General features: G+C 35.5%; 1 protein-coding gene across 1 annotated transcript in view; it reads left to right on the top strand.

Annotated features, from left to right (window-relative positions):
- Positions 1-7413: 7413 nt before the first annotated feature.
- LOC145295181 (kelch-like protein 20) overlaps positions 7414-17249 on the top strand; it is a 115564-nt gene continuing 105728 nt past the window's right edge. Inside the window, exon 1 of the mRNA XM_080141443.1 lies at positions 7414-7737. The gene's annotated coding sequence lies outside the window, so the exon portion shown is untranslated. The remainder of the gene's footprint in view (positions 7738-17249) is intronic.

The following is a 17249-nucleotide window of genomic DNA, read 5'->3' as shown; positions in this document are numbered from 1 at the left end:
TCTCATTGATTGCGGGCCTACGAGATTTGCGGTGTGGCGGCAGATGACCAGACAGGATTCAGAAAATGTTGTTCGCCACCTATCATCCATTTTTTTTGAGCGAGGTGCGCCGGAAAAGCTCCTGACTGACAATGATGCAACGTTTTGTAGCCAGCAAGTCCGGCAGTTGTTAGAGGAGTGGGGCGTCCGACTACGGTTGTGATGTGCACATGTGCCGTCAGGAAATGGCATTGCTGAAAGAAGCCATTGCAGCATCAAGAGAATTGCTGCCAGGAAGCAATGTACTATTATGGAAGCCACATATTGGTACAACATTACGCCAAAGGACGGGACGTCCCCTTCAACCGCACCTGCGAATGCTATTTACACGTACTGAGTCGGAGTGAAGGGAATCAACACTACGCAGCCAGCCGACAAGGGAACATATAACAGATATGAAGTGGGAGATCCAGTGTGGGTGCGGCCCCCAGGAAATCAGTGCACCGACAAGTTTAAGCGAGGACAAATATCTGGAGTGATTAGCCAGCAGTCTGTTTTGGTCGATGGAACCCCACGACATGTGCGAGATCTTCGCCCAGCTACCGAGGTGCGTCACACAACTACAGAAGAAAGCAGTGAAGCGTCTAGTGATGAGCTGCCGATGCACGGATTCAGTGAGCCCCCTCCAGAGACTGATAGCGATACTTCATCTGATGAGGCGGAACCAGATCCAGAGCCCGAATCTGAAACAGTGAATGTACCTCTTCGCAGAAGCACACGCACTAAAAGGCCCCCCCCCCCCAGTGCTCTCTATGTGATCATCAGATCAGGGGGGAGTGTAACGTGCATCCAGGAGATAAGCGCCCGTGTGTTTGCGTGTTGTGTGGGTACGTGGGAGAGACGGACCAGGGGAAAAGACTTACCTCGAGATCAGCTCGGCATGACCGACCGAAAATACATTTTCGGTCATCTACAGAGGGCGCAGTAATTCTTTTTTTTTTTAAGGACTTTCCTTACACATTTTGTTACATTTTGTGTTCACCAAAATGTATTCAACAGTGAGATATATGGGTGAATGAATCAGCTTGCTTTTATCCTGGTGTCAATGCTTGAAGTACGGCAGAGGGAGAGTAAGCTCTTTTAACAAAATTATTTATATTTTATTTATTTTTTTCAAGTTAGATTCGGGTATCAGATTTGAATTCAGACATTAAAAACAGATACATATGACCCATATAAATTCAGCAAAATACTATCATTTCACTTTTCAGCAAAATAACACCATTTCACTTTTAAGCAAAATAGCATCATTTCACTTTTCATTAAAATAACACCATTTCACTTTTCAGCAAAATAACATCATTTCGCTTTTCATTAAAATAACATAATTTCACTTTTCATTAAAATAACATAATTTTGCTTTTCATTAAAATAACATCATTTTGCTTTTCATTAAAATAACATAATTTCACTTTTCATTAAAATAACATCATTTCGCTTTTTATTAAAATAACATCGTTTCGCTTTTCATTAAAATAACATCATTTGCCTTTTAAACAAAATTATATCATTTCACTTTTCAACAAAATTATATCATTTCACTTTTCAACAGAATAATATTTTTTCACTTTTTATCAAAATAACATTTCACTTTTCATCAAAATAACACCATTTCACTTTTCAACAAAATTTCACCATCATCATTTCAGTTTTCAACAAAATAACACCATTTCACTTTTCAGCAAAATAACATCATTTCACTTTTCAACAAAATAACACCAATTCACTTTTCAACAAAATAACATCATTTCACTTTTCAACAAAACAACACTATTTTACTTTTCAACAAAATAACACCATTTCACTTTTCAACAAAGTAACATTTTTGATTACACTTAACACCATACTTTCCCTTAAACACGCCAGTTGGACTTTTATTAAGTGCAATTCTTAATAATTTTTTTTTTTTTAATGGAGAGTAGAAAACGCATTGTGGATGCATTATCGGCAGCTCCCGTTACTCTCGCTTCTCTTTATTTGTCCCTCAGTCCTCATTTTTTAAATGAGTGATTTTTCTGACAAAGGGAGAAGAAAAAGCTGTATTCTAGGTTGGCAGTATTTTGCACAAACAGTCAGCAGAGATGGCGGAAATTTTTTGTTTCTATGTCTATCCTTGTAGCCATGTCACTAGTAAGGGATCTGGAGGTAAACGTTTTATTCTGGGCTGACGTTATCCACCTGATAGTCAGGGACCCGAAGCTTGGATAAACCACTAAGGAGGCTGTTCTATCAGCAGGTGCAAAGTACTGGGGCTGCTGTATTGCCATTTGGTGAATGGATTCTGGACCATGCAGTAGCTTCTGGTAGGGCCTCTCGATGCCATATTAGTGGGTAATTGTTACGGCTTTACCTTATCATGTTCTACAAAAAAAAAAAAAATTTCTTCGTTTCTTTTTCTCTCTTAGTTTCCCCTCTCTGTCCTGCTCTAAGCAAATCTGACGACCTAGTCCACAAATTCCAAAATTCCATCATGACAAGTTTCAAGAAAAAAATACACGATTAAACCTGGATCTCCAACTTCCAACGTAGACCCCCACTATCATGTCTCCTTCTCCAACATGAGGGGTCTACGTTTTAACCTTCCAGAGGTTGAAACCCAATTACAGGAGACTAAACCAGACCTTTTATTTTTAAGTGAAACTGGCATTGGACAGGCTATTTCCCTAGATGAGTTTACAATTAAAGAATACCCTAACTTAACTTCTAAATCTGACCCCCAAAAGCGCCATGGGCATGGAATATGTGCCTATATAAAAGATGGCTTTCCATGTGGTAGAGGCATCTCCATAGAAGATCCTAACTTACCCTATATGTGCTTCCGGGTTGCAGTAGCTCACACTACTGCATTTATATTTACTCTCTATCACCCCCACAACAGTGGAGTTACTATCTTTCAAAGCATATCTGAGAAAATTGACCAAGTCCTATCTGCTTATCCTTCAGCTAACATTCACGTATGTGGAGACTTCAATGGTCACAACGTGAAATGGTTGACCCACTCAAACAAGACCGATGATGAGGGGAGGTTCTGTCATGATTTCTCCATTGCCTATGACCTCACTCAGATTGTTCACGAACCCACCCATGTGCCCAACAATGACGGCCAGTATGCAAGTCTACTAGACCTTTTTCTCACAACTTGCCCTGAACTATCTTCAGTTTCTGTTCTGTCTCCTCTTGGATCTTCCGACCACTCTGTTGTATCAATTAAGATAAAAATGAAATGTAATAAGTCCCCAGACGTACTTCTCCATCGTACAGGATATCGATACACTAATGCTGACTGGGATAGCTTCCGTACATTTATATTGGATCTACCTCTGCGTTCCATGTTTAAAAAGGATGTGTCCTCTATAGTATCAGACCTGACGGAATGGTTAATTGTAGGTATAGACCGTTTCATACCCTCGAAAAAGTTCCAGCAAAAACTTAACAGCCAGCTATGGTTCTCTTCAGAATGTGCTGCTACCATTGCACACAGAAATCACTTTTTCCACTGCTTTCAACCGAATAGATGTATGGAAACTAAAGCCGCTTTCAGGACTGCCAGCAACCATTGTAAGAAAGTAATAAAGAATGCAAGAGAGTTGTATGCTCAGTCCGTCGTCCAAAGTAGCTGAGCAGCAGCTTGGTTCTCACGAGTTTTGGCAAATAGCAAACAGAATCCTGAACAGAAGTGTGCGTTCTATCTCAACTATCATCAATGGACCTGAGGTAACCTCGTCAGCATCAGACAAAGCCAAACTCTTTGCCAAGAAATTTGCAGCTAATTCTACCCTTTGTGACCAAGGCCGCCAACCTCAAATATTTCCTCCTGTATCAGAAAACATGCTATGTGATAATGTGATATGCAAATATATGTACGTGATGTTGCATAGCTAATCAAAAACCTTGATTCCAGTAAAGCAACTGGCCCTGACAGTATTCCAATTATAGCACTTAAAAAACTTTAACCAGAACGAGCACCCATACTTACAAAACTGTTTAAACGTTGTCTTAAGGAGAATTGCTTTCCATCACCCTGGAAAATCTCATCAGTATGACCTGTATTTAAGAATTCAGGTGATCGCTCATCCCCCTCTCAGTATAGGCCAATAAGTCTCCTGTGTGTCATGAGTAAGTTGCTGGAATCTGTGTTAAATAGAGAAGTAATCAACCATCTCAGCAAAAATAACCTTCATAGTGACACACAATATGGTTTCCGTTCTGCTAGATCTACAGCAGATGTGCTTACAGTTATATCTCATAGGATTAGCGAATCTCTCGACAGAGACAACCTTTCTAGGGCAATTACTCTTGACATATCTAAAGCCTTTGATAGGGTATGGCATAAAGGTTTACTTCACAAGATCTCTAGCTATGGTATAGCTGGAAATGTCTTCTCAATTATTAAATCATTTCTTTCTGATAGGTTCATAAGAGTAGTAGTTGATGGGCAAAAATCAGAAGCTCACAGTATTAATGCTGGAGTCCCTCAGGGGTCCATCCTGGGCCCAACTCTTTTCCTGATTTACATTAATGATCTCCCAAATCACATCCTTACATCATTTGTAGACATTTATGCTGATGACACTACCATTTATGGTAGCACATCTAAGACAGTAAACGACCAAGTACTCTCCGATTGTCTCTCCTCTGATCTTGAGCACGTGGTACAATGGAGAAAGAAGTGGCTGGTTACTTTTAATGCATCTAAAACCAAGCTTCTATCTTTACATCATCAACGTTCTGATCCCCATCTGGCATCAATTGAAATGAATGGCTCTCGTCTTGAGGAGGCTTCAAGTTTTGACAAGTTTCTGGGCTTGACCATTACTCCTGACCTTAAATGGAACACATACATCAAATCTGTTGCCAAGGCCACTGGAAAAATGGTCGGATCCTTCTATTGATCCAGTAGATATCTCACTGCTGATGCAATTCTCTATCTATATAAGAGCCAGGTATATCCAAGGATGGAATACTGTTGCCACATCTGGGCAGGAGCTGCTAGAAAGGACTTGTCCTGCCTTGATAGAGTTCAAAATAGACTTTGTAGCTGCATAGGAAATGTCCTTATCTCTTCCCTGCAACCTCTATCTCACAGAAGAGATGTTGCGAGTTTGTCTCTGATTTTCATGAAAAGTGTTTGACTGAGCTTTAGTCTATGGTCCCCCCTCACCAAACTTTCATAAGAAACACTTGTTTAGCTGAAAACACTATCAATAATTCCCCCCACTCTTTATCTGTGCCTAAACCTAAATGTAGATTCCATGAACAAAGCTTCTTTCTTAGAACTGCAAGCCGGTGGAATTGTCTTCCGTTTTCTTGTTTTCCAGCTGACTACAATATGGCTGTCTTCAAGTCTAACGTAAAAAAGTTCCTGATTAGCCATTCCACTTGTTAACAAATTTACCGAATTTCCATTTACTAACAATTACTATATTGTCCAATTTCTACTGTACACTCTTTAACCCTTATCCTCGAGTGGCCTCTTGGCCTTGATAAGTGGTGATGCCTATGTAAAAAAACAAACAAAAGAAACAGTTACTTACTCTCCTATTGCAATTGACATTTAATTTAAATGTATTCTCATGTTCTGCTAGAACCAATAAAGCCTTTTTTTATTGGCTAGAAGCTTGAGAAACAGGTAATGCCGCAGTTTTATGACATATCTATTATGTTTGTATGTACATACAACATCTTGCATTATGTCATAGTTCAGATTGGAACATGTGCAATGACCCCTAGATTTATGTAACTTGTTCGAACATGTTTTTTCCTCACATACACACACCCACATGTATGCACGCACATACGCACCGACACGTACATATATTCATGTTCACGTATATACACTCACATTCATGCGCATAAACACACACGCTAACATACGCGCACATGTACGCACACATGGGAAACGTCACTTCCCCTGAAAGGAAATCCAGACAAGCTCAGTCAGAACACTGACCCCGGTATAAAAGTCAACAACACCATTCAACATCCTCTTTCTCCTCTTTTGCTTTGGTTCATCAACCAGACAAGTTTGCGTCCACAGCCTTTGGCTTGAAGACTTTTCCACATGGACGACTACTACCATGGACGTGCGGCTTTACTGAAGTCAACCCCCTCTCTCTTTCTTTTTCTACATGCTGGACTGCCATTTCTCATTCCTCTACTTCATTCCTTTTTTTCCACGTGCATAGTCGTCAATGACTGAATGAACACGTGTTCCACCTAAAACCCTTTATTTTCGAAGGAAAATAAACGACATGTTTATTTTATTCAGCAATTGAGTTTTGTTTCCTTCTTTCCATTCATTTCATTATTTTCTTTTATAGCGGGTTAGGATTATTATATTCTGGTCCGCAACAAACTGCATAGGCAAGAGAACGCTTCTGTGCAGACTTACCTGCAAAAATTGGCGCTCAAAGAATTTAGGTCGAAAGATGTTGTGACAACAAGTCATTATAATCTGTTCTTGTCCTTTATCAGAAGCAGCAATATCAGATCGAGCTCCAGGATACCACATTCTGTTTTTGACAAAGCCAGTCTGCAAAACAACTCTTTTTATATTCTAGTGGTCTCTTTGAATAAAGTTGATTCATATTTAAGTGGAGATATTGACGTTGTTCTTGGAAGTTAGTGATCTTTTTTCTTATTTTATATTCAATTTCAATCAGATTTGTCCAGACACAGTCGACTCGACCAAACGGCTGTTTTTATACTGACATTCTTCCAAAGTCACCATCTCATAACCTTAAAAGAACAAAACAAATCTAAATTGTAATATACATTCACTGGGAGTCATCAGGGATGAAATAAGTGCGGGGGGGGGGAGCTTTTAAATTATTCTTGTTCATTATTAAAAAAAAAAACAACAACATTGAAATGAAGTCTAATAGTCAGGCAGGTTAATTTTTCTTTCTGGCTATAAATAGTTATAAATTTAAAATATTTCTATTTACTGAACCAGTTGCAAAAAAGAGATGGGGAAGTGGGTCAGAAGGAGAGGTGTGTTGAAAAATTAATTGAAGATATGTGTTGAGAAAGATAGTTTGGAATAAAAATATGTTACTGATTGAGATTGTCGGACTGACTTCCTCATCTTGGTTGTTATCGTCACAACGTTTCGGCCGTTTTGCCCTCCGGCCTTCATCAGGTGTTTTGTATGTGACGATAACAACTAAGATGAGGAAGTCAGTCCGACAATCTCAATCAATGAAAACACCTCATCTCAAAAATACAGACAATTACTATGTTACACACTGTTTTAAACTGTTTTATCTTGTTATTCCCGCTACCAATGTCTGGAATGTAGCACATTTTACTTACAAGGGACATCTTCTAGGTTGACACCGTCGAGTGGCGGTGATTATCTGACGAGCAACCAATGACAAATTCTCTTTTATCGCCGCCTTCGGTTTTCCTCTCCTACCAGGATTTTCTCTTTACGTCTAAATTTTATAAGTAAGAAAAAAAGAGAAACACACTTTTTCACTCCGATCATTTTGTGGTGGACTTTTTAGAGCATTATGTTAAGTTTTTAACGTGAAAATGTGAAAAAACATTAAAAAAAAAACATGCACTACCCATTTCGTTAGCAAAGGAATGATTTACAAAAAACACTGGACCTTTTATTCAGGTTACAAAAAAATGATAAAATATCCTGTAACTAAAACTGTAAATATTTAAAAGTTCTTTTTTTTTTTAAATAAGGTAAGTTTAATTTATTTTTAGATTTATTGCTATTTTTTTTTTTTTTTTTTTTTAATAAACAATCTGTATGTTTCCAACAATCTTGATGAACAACAAAGGAATCTTTCATATTTTCAGCTGTTTAAAGAAAAAGTTTTTTTCAAATGTTTTATAATTTTAAATAAATCCGACTGTCAAAACTTAAATAATTGGGCATCTTTTTTTTTCTTTAGATTATTCCTAAACTAAAATTTGTATAAAATATGTGTTAATGACTTATTTGTTTAAATTATGAGAAGTTTTTTTATGGTCTGAACTTCTTTAAGAAAATTAAAATAATTTAATAGCTAGCTACACTACCCATGTTTTCTTATGAGGTTGTTTTGTTTCATATCCTTTAAAATCCATCTGATTTAAATAAACAGCCGTTTGTATTTATTTACTAACTGCACCTACCTGACATTCCGTGAACATTTTACTTTCATCTTTCACTTATTTGTTTTGTTTAGAAGATGTATTTCGACAGTTAAATTTAATTATTACGGTATCGTTTGGTCTTTATTGTTATTAAACTAGGTGTTTTTAATCTCCTTATAATTTATTGGCTGTAAATGGCTTCTAAAACTTTCACTCTTCTAATACATGAATTTGCTAAAAAAACAAATTTGGTACTCCTGCGGCATACGAACCATAGTATATTACGTTATCTTTTGTTTATTGAATTGTTAGGTGAAAGTACAAAATAGCTACCCCGCCTCCCGTTAAAAATGGGTTTCTACATAACTTTTATTTTAGCGTATTTTGCATAAATACCGAATTTTTAAGTCAACTGATTTGCTATTCGACAGTTTATAAGCTTCCAAATTCCTTTCAAATTTTGAAAGATCACGGACTATTTCATTCTTTTTGTTTTCAACTAATTAACAAGATTAAAATGACTTTTGTGTATAAAGAACCCAAAGTGCGTAGTGTAGAATTTTTACGTATTTTTTCTTTTTATGTGTTTTTAAAATAGTGTTTAAAATGACGTGTTTTTGCTTCACAGTTAACAAATGTATGTTATACAAAGATGAAACACCTTCACAAAAACAGACTCGAAAAGTAATCACACCATTTTGTAGTTAAGACTATCATTAATGTTTCCCTTTTTTTCGTGGAGGGGGAAGTGGCACACCCACCCTTACAACTTTATTTGATTAAACAAAAAAACCTTGCGATCAGTTCATCTCCGTTCAAAACGTTTTTTAATCTTTACATTGTGGGAATTTGAACTTGATTCAACTTTGGTTGTTGGGGTACTAGCAACTTAAAATAAATGAAACAAAAATAATCACTTAAATTTTGTTTTTTGTTAAAGTCTAGTCCAACACGAATGTAATACACTTATTTCTAAATCTAAAAATAAATCTGACATTTTCTGAAAGTTTAATTGTTTATTTTAAAATAGTTGTTACTCTTGTTACCCTCAGAATCTAACTGAAGTCGCACTTTGTATTTAATTAAATACCAAAAATTAAATACAAAGTGCGACTTTGGTAAATTTTTACCTGCGCCAGCGTTGTATAAACACCTCCAACCACCTCCATGTTAAGAACGTCTTTTGGAATAAACAGCCCCAAACTCGAAAGCCGTTCTTAACACTAGGAGGTTGAGGGGGGGGGGGGATTATTCCAAAAGCCGTTCTTAACCTGGGAAGGCTGAGGGTGTAGGGGCAGGTCGTAAAAAAATACCAAATAAAAGTATCTGATTCTTTAATTATTTGTCAGGTTTTCTCCCTAAATAAAATTAAATTTGAATGTCGGTACTCGTGCAGAAACAAAACTTTAATTAAACTTGGAAATACGATTTTAAAAAATAGCGCGGCTCACTCTCTGCACTAGCACCTGAATGTCTTTTCGGTTGGCACCTAATGGCATGTTAATGATGTAAAGTGTATTTTTGATTTTGCAATTTTAATCTATATTAAAATATTTCGGGCATTTTAAGTATAGACAAGTGACAACAAAACGAAAAAAAGGTAAGATCAGTTAGTAAGTACCCTATCTGGATAAGTTTTGTGTCTTAGTTTAAAACGTTTGTTTACTTAAAACATTGTGTCAAATCTTAAGTTAGAGCAAGAAAATATTTTAATCTGAAGAAGAAAAAAAAAAAAAAAAAGGATAGATGTTTTCCTGATAAGAGACACATTTTTTTTTTTATAGTATTCTGTTTAGGCCGTCATTCTTAACATTTCCCTAATTTTGGTATTTGTGCTAAAGAGTGTATACTTTACTATTAAGTCAGAAGAGAGGGGGCTAAGGGGAGGTAATCTCCGCTCTTTTGCACAAGTAATTTGCTGGTTTTATTAGTTTTATTTTAAATCAAAATAAATGTTGCCAAAAATAAAGATTACCTATTTACAATGCCTCCCCACGTCGTTTCTTTAACGTGGAGAAAAGGTACAAAAATTGTCTCAGTCGTGAAGTATTGCTCCTCCACTGAAAGAGAACAAGAAATGGAAGTGCAGCAGCACTACTGCAGCAAAACTACCCTTTGATCTTGGCCAAGAGTAGCAATGGTCGGTAATTCTTAAAAAGTCTTCCCCCTATCTTTCTAATTATAAAATTATGAACTTATCTTTCTTCCTAAACCTTTTTTCACACCAGATTTATCATGTCTTTTCAAAAAGTGGTTGGTATATTGCTAATCTAAGACGCTCCTGCTGAGGAATGCCAACGTGGTTGCCTGTACTTTTTTTGACGGTCAGAGTGCCCACACCTTTTTGCGCTGGATTTGCCAATCCCATCATTTCCATCTTGTGTCACATCTGTCCGCATTGGGGGGGAGGGTTGATTACAGATGTCGATTATTTTTTCCGACGAGTTTTCATTTCAGCCTTTCACGTGTACGATGAAACTTGCCATTACTTTTTTTTTTTAATGTGCTTGTTCTCAAACATGGTTGAAGCAAAAATAAATATTTTACATGATTGAAATAGGAATTAACCGTTTTGTCCATTCAAGAATTTTATTCAATGTCGATTACTCTTTAAAAATTTTAACTTTCATTGTTTTAAGTCCATTTGCTAAATTTTTACTTGCATTTTTTTTTTTTACACACCCAATAAATGTTACTGTGACATTTATTGAGTGAGTTTCTACTATCATTTTGTTTTATTTCTTATTTTGAAATGATTATCGAGTCTTCAAAGACATTGTGGCCATCTTGTTCTCTGGCAGTGTTCAACATTATTCGTTTTTCAAACAGAATTTTACATTAATAAAAGCTTATCCAGTTAGGTAAAAAAGTAACTTATCTTGCCTTTGGTAACATTTATCTCCATATCTCTATTCTTCTCTGGACCAAAGGTTTTCAACAACAGATGCCACATACAAATTCAATCCAGCTAGGCTAATAGCCACTATATTATAATTTTCGAAAACTTTTGAAGACACATTCAATTGTTATAATAAAATACTAAATTATGTTGCTAGGAGCAACACCATCACAATCACAACATCGTTAGAGAAAGGGGTATCTATTTTCCCTCTAAATATTTAGTCCTGCCACTGCCACCAGTCAACACCGGTAGGAAGTCTACACATTCTACACTTACACCACCCGTAACTGGCTCATACATACAGATATACCATTAACTTTCCCATAGCATAATCAAAAATTAATAATAGTCTCCCTCTGATTGGTTGCCCGCTAATTCTCTTATTCCAGAATAAGATCATTCTAAACGAACACTTCAGAACATTATGATATGGCGTCGCTAGGACAAATATTGATTCGCACGGTATCAATTTCAGTTAATAAACACTTAATTTCCAACCTATAACAACAGCAAATGAATCTTCAACCCCTTTTACGTAACTAATGACTGTTTAGCTTCTCTGCTAAGACTAAAACATACAAACATATCTATAGTATCTAGTAGTAAATGTATCTTCTACATTCTTTCTCTGTTCATCGCCGTCAAACTAGTAGTTGTTGACCGATATTATATCAGCCGGAGTTTAATGAATAATGTTTGTTTATTTTGCCTCCTTTTACACATCTTATTATACTCATTAACTGGTACTTTTGCAGTTTAAATCCCGTTTTTCTGGGAGTTGGGCTTGGCAATAACCCGGCAAACAACAAAAGCCGGATTATACAGAGCAAACAGAAGTTAATAAAAAACAAACAAAAAAAAAGCAACTTACCGTAATAAATTCATAAATTTTACTGTTTTTTTTTTTTTTTTGTTTGTAATAATAGTTTTGTTTCTTTGAGTTAATGAACAAATATATTTTTGTTTTGTGTATAGAAAGTTATTTGGGGATTTTTTTACAGCATAACTCAGCATCGTTTAACCCCTAAAAAAAATTATTTATTTATTTTTTAATTTTTTTTTTTTGCCTAATCCAGCATAGTATAAACACCCCTAACCTCCCCATGTGAAGAACGGCTTTCAGAATAAACATCTACCACCTCCCCCGTGTAAAGAACAGCTTTCGAGGTTGGAGTTGTTTATTCCGTAAGCCGTTCTTAATATGGGAAGGTTGGGGGTCTTTATACTATGCTGGGTTAGGTTGTAAAAAAATACTCTTTTTTTCCGCCTTCCAATTTTTTGCCGTCTGCTCGCTCGTTTCTCTTTTTACTCACTTGATATAATCTGACGTTTTTCTTTGTTTGCTGGGGTTTGCCAATTAAGACTCATAGAAAAAAAGGATTTAAACTGCAGAAGTACCCATTATTAGTAACTTATTAGGATAAAACATTTATTCTGATCATTTATAAGCGGAAGACGATGTATGCACAAAACATATGCTGCGGTTTGATGAATAATATTCACTTATTTTTTTTATATATTCATACTTTTCCTCTTTGAAAATTCATATTCTTTTTAGACTTATGCATTTACTAAAGCTCACTGAAATAATCGTGATTTAAAAACATATTACAAACATGATGAGGAGATAGTGTTTTGAAACTCTTGCATACTTTCACCTAACAAATTAATAACAACTGCTGTAAATAAAAAAAACAAAAAAAACGCTTCAACGTAATAGTGCTAAAAAACAAATGCAAACAAATTTAACTATTGGTAACCTTAAAATTATCCTAATGTTTCAGAAATACTGGCAACTTATTTTGAACAATTCAGCATGTTAACATGCATGCATAAGTAAAAAAAAAATATATACATAACGTCTTTAACACTCGATAATTGCAGAAATATATAAAAACGCAGCCTCTTTGAAATTTTGATAATCGCTCAAAATTATTAAAATTAAATACTCTTAAAATTTTGCTACAGTGACCTCTAACATAAGGTTTTAAAATTATTGGCATTTTAACACACATTGCTAACTCTTTCCTTCCACACATGGAACTAACATAAAATCTAATCAAACACATATTGCTCTTTCCTTGCTCTGACGGAACACTCTCAAAATGTAAACAGTATTGGTTTGGGAATGTAAATATGCATAAAATACTGACACGCCACTACCCACCCACCCCAAAATGGCGCTAAAAAACATTTCTTTTATGGGTACCAATATTTAATTTTCGATTTTTGCGTGATTATCAAAACTTTAATGATGCGATATTTGTGGGTTTTTTTTTTTTTTTTCATTTTTATTCCTGTTGACGATTAAATTTAATTTTATATTCTTAACCGATTAAAAAAGCTTCAAAGCTGTAACTTATGTTGACACTTTCTTTTTAGAACTGATTAAATGCTTTCAAATAAGTTAAAACACAAATATTATGCAGGTAGGTTTCGACGTAAATTTTATTGGCTATGGAAACATTTTTTTCTTTTTTTTTTTACCACTTTTGCTTTCTGTGGAGTATTTTATTATTTAGAAGATTACTTTTAGAAAAAAATGCGTGCAGTATACTGAGAAGAAAAATGATGACCGACTTGAAAGATACTGCTATTGGTAGAAGACAGTTATCTACCTCTGTTTTCACTCAATCTAAAGAGTTGATAAATGCTTTCTTTAGAATCAGCCAGTACCTGCAGGTTATCACACCAAACTAATACTAATCGCCAGTAACCAACAGTGCTAACAATCACAGACAGCTGCTTCCATTAGCTGCCTCTGGAAAACAATGCCCGACAATAAAAGCCAGATTATTTCATTTGGGCCATGGCTGCTAGTGTGTGCTATTTTCCATGGATGGCAGTGACACCAGCAACAACCGTAGTTTAATTTGTTTTCGAGGGAGGTCCTTTAACGATTCTGTTCTGGATCTGTCATGCTTCCACTGGGCAACGCCGGTTAACAGGTCCTGCTAGTTTATTTTTTATTCATTTTTATTTATTTATTTTGACAACTTTTTTTATACTTCTGTGTATAGTAATACAAACCCAAAAATCTTATTTGAATAATATAACTTTAAATATGTTGCATTTTTACAATCTCCTCTTTCTTTAAAAACTAATTTGAGCCTAAGTCTCTGGCACAGTTCATAATCACTACCATCTATAATATAAATCTCACCTGTCTGTTTAAATCTATATACTACAACATTTTTTTTTTTTTTTTTGCTTAACACACACCTGCAAACATACGGGCAACCAGGCTAGTCTATAATATAAATCTCACTTGTCTGTTTAAATGTATGTATGTCTGCCTAAAACTTTTGACAGAGGCGATGGATTTTCACAAGATTGGTATCATTTTGAAGCTCAACCCTTCAGACAACAAATATCGAAAAATTGGCTAAAAACATTAATTCCTTCACCCTCAACTGGGCATTTTTCTATATGGAGGGGTCGATTTTTTTTTTTTTTTTTCTTTCAAAAGTCATCCCTTTTCGATTGACTAGCCTTAATTTAACCTTTGTCACTTCTGGTTTGGCAGTGGGCGGAACAGCAAAGACGCCATTTTTTTTTTTTTTTTTTTTTTTTTTTGCTCAACACCCACCTCAAAACACCTGGGCAATGCCAGGCACCCAGGCTAGTCTAATATATAAAAGGCAAAATGGATGTGCACGTTCGTGTATGTCCGAAAGGCTTTTTTCGCCGGCCTTATCGACAAGGTTACATTTATGGAGAAGTTTCCTTATACTTCCTAGATTGTAATATCTTCAATTTGCAGACGGACATCGTCTCTATCTTTATTTTGATCGACTTTTTAAAAATTTCCCCATCTCGAGTGCTTGTTTGTCTTTTTCATATAAAAGCAAAACTAAGCAAAAACACAAATGCCAGGACATCTTGAAGCCAATTAGTTTTGATCAATGAAGGGGAAACCCTTCATATCACACAATTTGGACACTGCCAGAGTTCCCCCTTTTTTTGGGGGAACTAGTTTTTCCCAACATTGTGGGGAAACAAATACGACAGAAAGCTGAAAGCTTAACTGGCCTACAGCCAAACTTAAGTGTGATTTCATTTCACTATCTGCTATGGCGTAATAGTTGACATCTCTAAATTTGAACGCTTTACACTTGCGCTCGCGTCATGGTGTAGCGGTAAGTGTCAGGTTTTCTTTCACTTTCTTTTCCACTTTCGCATCGCGGTTTCAAGTCTGCCTGCCTACTCCCCCCCCCCCTCCCAAAAAAAAACACACACACCTCCAAACACTCAGGCAATGCCAGGTACCCAGGCTAGTTTCTATTCATCAAATTTATAAGTTATTTTGTCAAATGATTAATTTGATATTGTTTTAATATTTACTGAAGAAGGTTTATTAAATTACTCATGACTTTTTTTTTTTTCTTTTGCTCTTTTATTTTCAGAAATTTAGGTCTTCGCCCCTACATGATACAAACGTGTTTAGGTTAAAAAAAAAACAAAATAAAATATGCATCAATGTGGTATTCTAATGTTCTGAATTGTACATGAAAATGCTTTGGATGAATGTTGACAATTCTCTCAGTTTCAATTTTTTACTAACATGCTTCCTGTGGAAGACAGATTCATAGATTTTGTAAGCATCCAGTCAAGCCCTTTTCATAATTTTATTCTTTCCTCTGTAATGAACCTTCAACCAAGGTATTTAACCCCTCCCCCCTGCATCATCTCTACTTCTGTGATTCTTCTATCTTCTTCGTTCATCAATAATCCTTCTTGTATAAGGTTTGGTATCAAACTAACGATTAGATTTATTTTTTGACTCGTCAGTTCTTGGGAAAGAAAAGCCATCTGTGCATTTTGCATTGATGGAGAATGTGTTAATTCTATCATCAGTCCAGAGCAAACCAATGTGGTTTGGTGTAGTGCTTCAATTGCAAATGTTAGATATAAAATGAACAATAGCGCTGATCAAGTCTCCTTGGGAAATTCCTTTCTAATTTCCATGAACGTCAAATGTTTCAACTTTTATGATTCTGAGGTCTGTTAACATTTGACAACACTTTGTGGCTGAGACCAGAAGTCAACCGACTTCAAACAAGTTGACTGTGGACTCATTCCCACCACATTTCACAATGGGTTTTGTTCAGATTAAATTTTAATACTAAAGTCCCCCACCAAATAATTTGAGCTAGTTTGAAATCCAAAATATTTAAAATGAGATATAATTTTTAATTATTAAAAATGTACATATCTAATATAAAACTTTAATCAGTATTCTAAAAACTACAATTACACTATTAACAGAGCAGAGTAGAGGTACACAAATGTTTTTTATCCTTGGGTCCCCAAATCAACAGATTTAAACCATTGCTGTAATGATCCGATCCTTGTTCATTGTGTGATGGGAGTTTACTTCTGCGGGGTTCTAGGAGGTCCATCCTCCCAGGTATTGCCTTCTCTCTTTAAGAGGTTAGTTTATTGCTAATCGCCTGAGGCGCCCTTATCTGCACATTTTGCAGGTCAGTGCCCCTCTGGGGTGCTGGATTCTGGTGTCGGAGTGAGAATTAAAAAAAAAGTTTTATTATTTTATAATTGTTTCTTGCTCATTCTGTTCCTATTTTTCAAAATCAAGTCTGCTGTATGCAACAATATTTATTACTATCATTTAACGAGACTTATTCGCTGAATCAAAATGTGATTTACATGACATTCTGCAGGTTTTAATGAGTTGCGAAAAAAATATAAAGAACGAAGTATATACTTTTTACTTTCAAAAAGAAATTTAAATTTTTGAAACCTAAATTTTAGATAGATTTGTATTTTGTTTTTTAACATAAACACATTTGTATCATGTGGGGGCAAATAGCTAATTTATGAAAATAAGAGTAAAAAAAAAGTCATGAGAGTAATTTAATAAGATGCCTTTAATAAATAAGAGTAATGATCACATCACCATCACCTGTTTTTGAGGTGAAATCGAATGTGATTACAATTGTCACCTCTTAATTGTAAGGTAAAGTCTAATTTAGGATTTCTACTTTGATCCCAGGAGTTTTCTTTTTTTGCTTTAACTCTTTTCCACTCGAGCAAGGGGCTACTATTTGGGATCCTGTCTAATGGAGGACTGTGGGGAATTGAACAGGAAGATATGTTTATATTACATTTAAACTTATGCAGGTTAGTACAATGAAGGAAGCAGGAAACAGGCAAAATTCTAAAGTCTAGCAACCTATGGAAAGAAACTGTTAGA

This window comes from Euprymna scolopes, chromosome 2 (assembly GCF_053919585.1).
Source record: "Euprymna scolopes isolate OS-2025 chromosome 2, ASM5391958v1, whole genome shotgun sequence".
NCBI classification, from domain to species: Eukaryota; Metazoa; Mollusca; class Cephalopoda; order Sepiida; family Sepiolidae; genus Euprymna; species Euprymna scolopes.
The sequence above is the reverse complement of the archived record's forward strand: the minus strand, read 5'-3'. Positions and strand labels throughout refer to the sequence as shown.